This window comes from Eretmochelys imbricata, chromosome 22 (assembly GCF_965152235.1).
Source record: "Eretmochelys imbricata isolate rEreImb1 chromosome 22, rEreImb1.hap1, whole genome shotgun sequence".
NCBI classification, from domain to species: domain Eukaryota; kingdom Metazoa; phylum Chordata; order Testudines; family Cheloniidae; genus Eretmochelys; species Eretmochelys imbricata.
Genome location: NC_135593.1, coordinates 31,264 through 40,462, shown reverse-complemented (window position 1 = coordinate 40,462; position 9,199 = coordinate 31,264).

Sequence of the window (9,199 nt, the reverse complement as noted above, 5' to 3'; positions counted from 1 at the left end):
GTGATTTCTGGTGATAGGTCGAGTCTCGAAAATTCCGAAAAATAATCAATTCTGAACGGCTTCGTGGTAGTCATTCATTCCTCACATAATGAGCCTCCTTTGTACATTCCAATTCGCTCCTGTTGACTTGGAAGAAATCAGTTCCTGAAATATACTCAAAATGAGAAATTCATCTTGGATGTGCGCGACAGATAAATTGGAGAAGAAATCTTCCTGAAAGACCCGAGGAGTCACTTCTCGTCCTATGGTACAGAGCAGTTCGTGAAAATTACTCCAGATGAGAAAGACATGCCTAATCTGGTATCCTGATCTATTTCTCATGGAAACATCCACCAAAACACAAGTCTATTCTCTCTTCAGCATTTGGTGGCGATTGATCGTGAAAATTGCTAAAAATGAGAAAGTTATAACTGTTAAATGCAATAAATCAGTGACAAATGGAATCATCCCCCAAAAGCCTTTCAGATTCGCTTCTTGGGATTTGGTAGCTATCAGTTCATGATTTGATGAAAATTACTCCAAATGAGACAGTTCTTCCTGATCAATGTTAGTTATTAATGACACTTGGAATCATCCTCCCAAATCCTTTGATAATTAACTCCTGGTGATTGTGAATAAAATCGGCTTGTGAAAATTAGTAGGAAAGAGAAAATTGCTTCCTCACCCGTCTTCTGATGAATTTCCCATGGAATCATCCACCGGAAAAACAATTGCATTCTCTCTTGGTGCGTTGGAACAGATCGGTTTGTGCAAATTACTCAAAGAACGAAAATCATTCTTTACAAGCACCTCGTGGTAAAGACTCCGGCAATCCAGATTCTCGCCTCCTGACTTTGTAGAGATTGGTTCATGAAAATTACTAAAAAATCAAACATTTATTACTGATCACTGCATATAATTAGTACCTCATGGAATCATCCTCCAAGACCTTTTAGATACTCTGCTGGTCACTTGGTAGAGACGGGTAGTGTAAATTGCTAAAAATGAGCCCTTCAATACGAATCAGATGTAGCCATTGATGTCTCATGCACGCTTCCTCGAAAAGCCATTCGGATTCTCTCCTGATCCTTTGGTAGAGATGGGTTCATGAAAATTACAAAAATTCAACAGTAATTACTGATCACTGCTAGTCATTAACTCCATCTGGCATGATCCTCCAAAATCCTTTCAGATTTGCTTCTGGTGATTTCTGGTGATAGGTCGAGTCTCGAAAATTCCGAAAAATAATCAATTCTGAACGGCTTCGTGGTAGTCATTCATTCCTCACATAATGAGCCTCCTTTGTACATTCCAATTCGCTCCTGTTGACTTGGAAGAAATCAGTTCCTGAAATATACTCAAAATGAGAAATTCATCTTGGATGTGCGCGACAGATAAATTGGAGAAGAAATCTTCCTGAAAGACCCGAGGAGTCACTTCTCGTCCTATGGTACAGAGCAGTTCGTGAAAATTACTCCAGATGAGAAAGACATGCCTAATCTGGTATCCTGATCTATTTCTCATGGAAACATCCACCAAAACACAAGTCTATTCTCTCTTCAGCATTTGGTGGCGATTGATCGTGAAAATTGCTAAAAATGAGAAAGTTATAACTGTTAAATGCAATAAATCAGTGACAAATGGAATCATCCCCCAAAAGCCTTTCAGATTCGCTTCTTGGGATTTGGTAGCTATCAGTTCATGATTTGATGAAAATTACTCCAAATGAGACAGTTCTTCCTGATCAATGTTAGTTATTAATGACACTTGGAATCATCCTCCCAAATCCTTTGATAATTAACTCCTGGTGATTGTGAATAAAATCGGCTTGTGAAAATTAGTAGGAAAGAGAAAATTGCTTCCTCACCCGTCTTCTGATGAATTTCCCATGGAATCATCCACCGGAAAAACAATTGCATTCTCTCTTGGTGCGTTGGAACAGATCGGTTTGTGCAAATTACTCAAAGAACGAAAATCATTCTTTACAAGCACCTCGTGGTAAAGACTCCGGCAATCCAGATTCTCGCCTCCTGACTTTGTAGAGATTGGTTCATGAAAATTACTAAAAAATCAAACATTTATTACTGATCACTGCATATAATTAGTACCTCATGGAATCATCCTCCAAGACCTTTTAGATACTCTGCTGGTCACTTGGTAGAGACGGGTAGTGTAAATTGCTAAAAATGAGCCCTTCAATACGAATCAGATGTAGCCATTGATGTCTCATGCACGCTTCCTCGAAAAGCCATTCGGATTCTCTCCTGATCCTTTGGTAGAGATGGGTTCATGAAAATTACAAAAATTCAACAGTAATTACTGATCACTGCTAGTCATTAACTCCATCTGGCATGATCCTCCAAAATCCTTTCAGATTTGCTTCTGGTGATTTCTGGTGATAGGTCGAGTCTCGAAAATTCCGAAGAATAATCAATTCTGAACGGCTTCGTGGTAGTCATTCATTCCTCACATAATGAGCCTCCTTTGTACATTCCAATTCGCTCCTGTTGACTTGGAAGAAATCAGTTCCTGAAATATACTCAAAATGAGAAATTCATCTTGGATGTGCGCGACAGATAAATTGGAGAAGAAATCTTCCTGAAAGACCCGAGGAGTCACTTCTCGTCCTATGGTACAGAGCAGTTCGTGAAAATTACTCCAGATGAGAAAGACATGCCTAATCTGGTATCCTGATCTATTTCTCATGGAAACATCCACCAAAACACAAGTCTATTCTCTCTTCAGCATTTGGTGGCGATTGATCGTGAAAATTGCTAAAAATGAGAAAGTTATAACTGTTAAATGCAATAAATCAGTGACAAATGGAATCACCCCCAAAAGCCTTTCAGATTCGCTTCTTGGGATTTGGTAGCTATCAGTTCATGATTTGATGAAAATTACTCCAAATGAGACAGTTCTTCCTGATCAATGTTAGTTATTAATGACACTTGGAATCATCCTCCCAAATCCTTTGATAATTAACTCCTGGTGATTGTGAATAAAATCGGCTTGTGAAAATTAGTAGGAAAGAGAAAATTGCTTCCTCACCCGTCTTCTGATGAATTTCCCATGGAATCATCCACCGGAAAAACAATTGCATTCTCTCTTGGTGCGTTGGAACAGATCGGTTTGTGCAAATTACTCAAAGAACGAAAATCATTCTTTACAAGCACCTCGTGGTAAAGACTCCGGCAATCCAGATTCTCGCCTCCTGACTTTGTAGAGATTGGTTCATGAAAATTACTAAAAAATCAAACATTTATTACTGATCACTGCATATAATTAGTACCTCATGGAATCATCCTCCAAGACCTTTTAGATACTCTGCTGGTCACTTGGTAGAGACGGGTAGTGTAAATTGCTAAAAATGAGCCCTTCAATACGAATCAGATGTAGCCATTGATGTCTCATGCACGCTTCCTCGAAAAGCCATTCGGATTCTCTCCTGATCCTTTGGTAGAGATGGGTTCATGAAAATTACAAAAATTCAACAGTAATTACTGATCACTGCTAGTCATTAACTCCATCTGGCATGATCCTCCAAAATCCTTTCAGATTTGCTTCTGGTGATTTCTGGTGATAGGTCGAGTCTCGAAAATTCCGAAAAATAATCAATTCTGAACGGCTTCGTGGTAGTCATTCATTCCTCACATAATGAGCCTCCTTTGTACATTCCAATTCGCTCCTGTTGACTTGGAAGAAATCAGTTCCTGAAATATACTCAAAATGAGAAATTCATCTTGGATGTGCGCGACAGATAAATTGGAGAAGAAATCTTCCTGAAAGACCCGAGGAGTCACTTCTCGTCCTATGGTACAGAGCAGTTCGTGAAAATTACTCCAGATGAGAAAGACATGCCTAATCTGGTATCCTGATCTATTTCTCATGGAAACATCCACCAAAACACAAGTCTATTCTCTCTTCAGCATTTGGTGGCGATTGATCGTGAAAATTGCTAAAAATGAGAAAGTTATAACTGTTAAATGCAATAAATCAGTGACAAATGGAATCACCCCCAAAAGCCTTTCAGATTCGCTTCTTGGGATTTGGTAGCTATCAGTTCATGATTTGATGAAAATTACTCCAAATGAGACAGTTCTTCCTGATCAATGTTAGTTATTAATGACACTTGGAATCATCCTCCCAAATCCTTTGATAATTAACTCCTGGTGATTGTGAATAAAATCGGCTTGTGAAAATTAGTAGGAAAGAGAAAATTGCTTCCTCACCCGTCTTCTGATGAATTTCCCATGGAATCATCCACCGGAAAAACAATTGCATTCTCTCTTGGTGCGTTGGAACAGATCGGTTTGTGCAAATTACTCAAAGAACGAAAATCATTCTTTACAAGCACCTCGTGGTAAAGACTCCGGCAATCCAGATTCTCGCCTCCTGACTTTGTAGAGATTGGTTCATGAAAATTACTAAAAAATCAAACATTTATTACTGATCACTGCATATAATTAGTACCTCATGGAATCATCCTCCAAGACCTTTTAGATACTCTGCTGGTCACTTGGTAGAGACGGGTAGTGTAAATTGCTAAAAATGAGCCCTTCAATACGAATCAGATGTAGCCATTGATGTCTCATGCACGCTTCCTCGAAAAGCCATTCGGATTCTCTCCTGATCCTTTGGTAGAGATGGGTTCATGAAAATTACAAAAATTCAACAGTAATTACTGATCACTGCTAGTCATTAACTCCATCTGGCATGATCCTCCAAAATCCTTTCAGATTTGCTTCTGGTGATTTCTGGTGATAGGTCGAGTCTCGAAAATTCCGAAAAATAATCAATTCTGAACGGCTTCATGGTAGTCATTCATTCCTCACATAATGAGCCTCCTTTGTACATTCCAATTCGCTCCTGTTGACTTGGAAGAAATCAGTTCCTGAAATATACTCAAAATGAGAAATTCATCTTGGATGTGCGCGACAGATAAATTGGAGAAGAAATCTTCCTGAAAGACCCGAGGAGTCACTTCTCGTCCTATGGTACAGAGCAGTTCGTGAAAATTACTCCAGATGAGAAAGACATGCCTAATCTGGTATCCTGATCTATTTCTCATGGAAACATCCACCAAAACACAAGTCTATTCTCTCTTCAGCATTTGGTGGCGATTGATCGTGAAAATTGCTAAAAATGAGAAAGTTATAACTGTTAAATGCAATAAATCAGTGACAAATGGAATCATCCCCCAAAAGCCTTTCAGATTCGCTTCTTGGGATTTGGTAGCTATCAGTTCATGATTTGATGAAAATTACTCCAAATGAGACAGTTCTTCCTGATCAATGTTAGTTATTAATGACACTTGGAATCATCCTCCCAAATCCTTTGATAATTAACTCCTGGTGATTGTGAATAAAATCGGCTTGTGAAAATTAGTAGGAAAGAGAAAATTGCTTCCTCACCCGTCTTCTGATGAATTTCCCATGGAATCATCCACCGGAAAAACAATTGCATTCTCTCTTGGTGCGTTGGAACAGATCGGTTTGTGCAAATTACTCAAAGAACGAAAATCATTCTTTACAAGCACCTCGTGGTAAAGACTCCGGCAATCCAGATTCTCGCCTCCTGACTTTGTAGAGATTGGTTCATGAAAATTACTAAAAAATCAAACATTTATTACTGATCACTGCATATAATTAGTACCTCATGGAATCATCCTCCAAGACCTTTTAGATACTCTGCTGGTCACTTGGTAGAGACGGGTAGTGTAAATTGCTAAAAATGAGCCCTTCAATACGAATCAGATGTAGCCATTGATGTCTCATGCACGCTTCCTCGAAAAGCCATTCGGATTCTCTCCTGATCCTTTGGTAGAGATGGGTTCATGAAAATTACAAAAATTCAACAGTAATTACTGATCACTGCTAGTCATTAACTCCATCTGGCATGATCCTCCAAAATCCTTTCAGATTTGCTTCTGGTGATTTCTGGTGATAGGTCGAGTCTCGAAAATTCCGAAAAATAATCAATTCTGAACGGCTTCGTGGTAGTCATTCATTCCTCACATAATGAGCCTCCTTTGTACATTCCAATTCGCTCCTGTTGACTTGGAAGAAATCAGTTCCTGAAATATACTCAAAATGAGAAATTCATCTTGGATGTGCGCGACAGATAAATTGGAGAAGAAATCTTCCTGAAAGACCCGAGGAGTCACTTCTCGTCCTATGGTACAGAGCAGTTCGTGAAAATTACTCCAGATGAGAAAGACATGCCTAATCTGGTATCCTGATCTATTTCTCATGGAAACATCCACCAAAACACAAGTCTATTCTCTCTTCAGCATTTGGTGGCGATTGATCGTGAAAATTGCTAAAAATGAGAAAGTTATAACTGTTAAATGCAATAAATCAGTGACAAATGGAATCACCCCCCAAAAGCCTTTCAGATTCGCTTCTTGGGATTTGGTAGCTATCAGTTCATGATTTGATGAAAATTACTCCAAATGAGACAGTTCTTCCTGATCAATGTTAGTTATTAATGACACTTGGAATCATCCTCCCAAATCCTTTGATAATTAACTCCTGGTGATTGTGAATAAAATCGGCTTGTGAAAATTAGTAGGAAAGAGAAAATTGCTTCCTCACCCGTCTTCTGATGAATTTCCCATGGAATCATCCACCGGAAAAACAATTGCATTCTCTCTTGGTGCGTTGGAACAGATCGGTTTGTGCAAATTACTCAAAGAACGAAAATCATTCTTTACAAGCACCTCGTGGTAAAGACTCCGGCAATCCAGATTCTCGCCTCCTGACTTTGTAGAGATTGGTTCATGAAAATTACTAAAAAATCAAACATTTATTACTGATCACTGCATATAATTAGTACCTCATGGAATCATCCTCCAAGACCTTTTAGATACTCTGCTGGTCACTTGGTAGAGACGGGTAGTGTAAATTGCTAAAAATGAGCCCTTCAATACGAATCAGATGTAGCCATTGATGTCTCATGCACGCTTCCTCGAAAAGCCATTCGGATTCTCTCCTGATCCTTTGGTAGAGATGGGTTCATGAAAATTACAAAAATTCAACAGTAATTACTGATCACTGCTAGTCATTAACTCCATCTGGCATGATCCTCCAAAATCCTTTCAGATTTGCTTCTGGTGATTTCTGGTGATAGGTCGAGTCTCGAAAATTCCGAAAAATAATCAATTCTGAACGGCTTCGTGGTAGTCATTCATTCCTCACATAATGAGCCTCCTTTGTACATTCCAATTCGCTCCTGTTGACTTGGAAGAAATCAGTTCCTGAAATATACTCAAAATGAGAAATTCATCTTGGATGTGCGCGACAGATAAATTGGAGAAGAAATCTTCCTGAAAGACCCGAGGAGTCACTTCTCGTCCTATGGTACAGAGCAGTTCGTGAAAATTACTCCAGATGAGAAAGACATGCCTAATCTGGTATCCTGATCTATTTCTCATGGAAACATCCACCAAAACACAAGTCTATTCTCTCTTCAGCATTTGGTGGCGATTGATCGTGAAAATTGCTAAAAATGAGAAAGTTATAACTGTTAAATGTTAAAAATCAGTGACAAATGGAATCACCCCCCAAAAGCCTTTCAGATTCGCTTCTTGGGATTTGGTAGCTATCAGTTCATGATTTGATGAAAATTACTCCAAATGAGACAGTTCTTCCTGATCAATGTTAGTTATTAATGACACTTGGAATCATCCTCCCAAATCCTTTGATAATTAACTCCTGGTGATTGTGAATAAAATCGGCTTGTGAAAATTAGTAGGAAAGAGAAAATTGCTTCCTCACCCGTCTTCTGATGAATTTCCCATGGAATCATCCACCGGAAAAACAATTGCATTCTCTCTTGGTGCGTTGGAACAGATCGGTTTGTGCAAATTACTCAAAGAACGAAAATCATTCTTTACAAGCACCTCGTGGTAAAGACTCCGGCAATCCAGATTCTCGTCTCCTGACTTTGTAGAGATTGGTTCATGAAAATTACTAAAAAATCAAACATTTATTACTGATCACTGCATATAATTAGTACCTCATGGAATCATCCTCCAAGACCTTTTAGATACTCTGCTGGTCACTTGGTAGAGACGGGTAGTGTAAATTGCTAAAAATGAGCCCTTCAATACGAATCAGATGTAGCCATTGATGTCTCATGCACGCTTCCTCGAAAAGCCATTCGGATTCTCTCCTGATCCTTTGGTAGAGATGGGTTCATGAAAATTACAAAAATTCAACAGTAATTACTGATCACTGCTAGTCATTAACTCCATCTGGCATGATCCTCCAAAATCCTTTCAGATTTGCTTCTGGTGATTTCTGGTGATAGGTCGAGTCTCGAAAATGCCGAAAAATAATCAGTTCTGAACGGCTTCGTGGTAGTCATTCATTCCTCACATAATGAGCCTCCTTTGTACATTCCAATTCGCTCCTGTTGACTTGGAAGAAATCAGTTCCTGAAATATACTCAAAATGAGAAATTCATCTTGGATGTGCGCGACAGATAAATTGGAGAAGAAATCTTCCTGAAAGACCCGAGGAGTCACTTCTCGTCCTATGGTACAGAGCAGTTCGTGAAAATTACTCCAGATGAGAAAGACATGCCTAATCTGGTATCCTGATCTATTTCTCATGGAAACATCCACCAAAACACAAGTCTATTCTCTCTTCAGCATTTGGTGGCGATTGATCGTGAAAATTGCTAAAAATGAGAAAGTTATAACTGTTAAATGCAATAAATCAGTGACAAATGGAATCACCCCCCAAAAGCCTTTCAGATTCGCTTCTTGGGATTTGGTAGCTATCAGTTCATGATTTGATGAAAATTACTCCAAATGAGACAGTTCTTCCTGATCAATGTTAGTTATTAATGACACTTGGAATCATCCTCCCAAATCCTTTGATAATTAACTCCTGGTGATTGTGAATAAAATCGGCTTGTGAAAATTAGTAGGAAAGAGAAAATTGCTTCCTCACCCGTCTTCTGATGAATTTCCCATGGAATCATCCACCGGAAAAACAATTGCATTCTCTCTTGGTGCGTTGGAACAGATCGGTTTGTGCAAATTACTCAAAGAACGAAAATCATTCTTTACAAGCACCTCGTGGTAAAGACTCCGGCAATCCAGATTCTCGCCTCCTGACTTTGTAGAGATTGGTTCATGAAAATTACTAAAAAATCAAACATTTATTACTGATCACTGCATATAATTAGTACCTCATGGAATCATCCTCCAAGA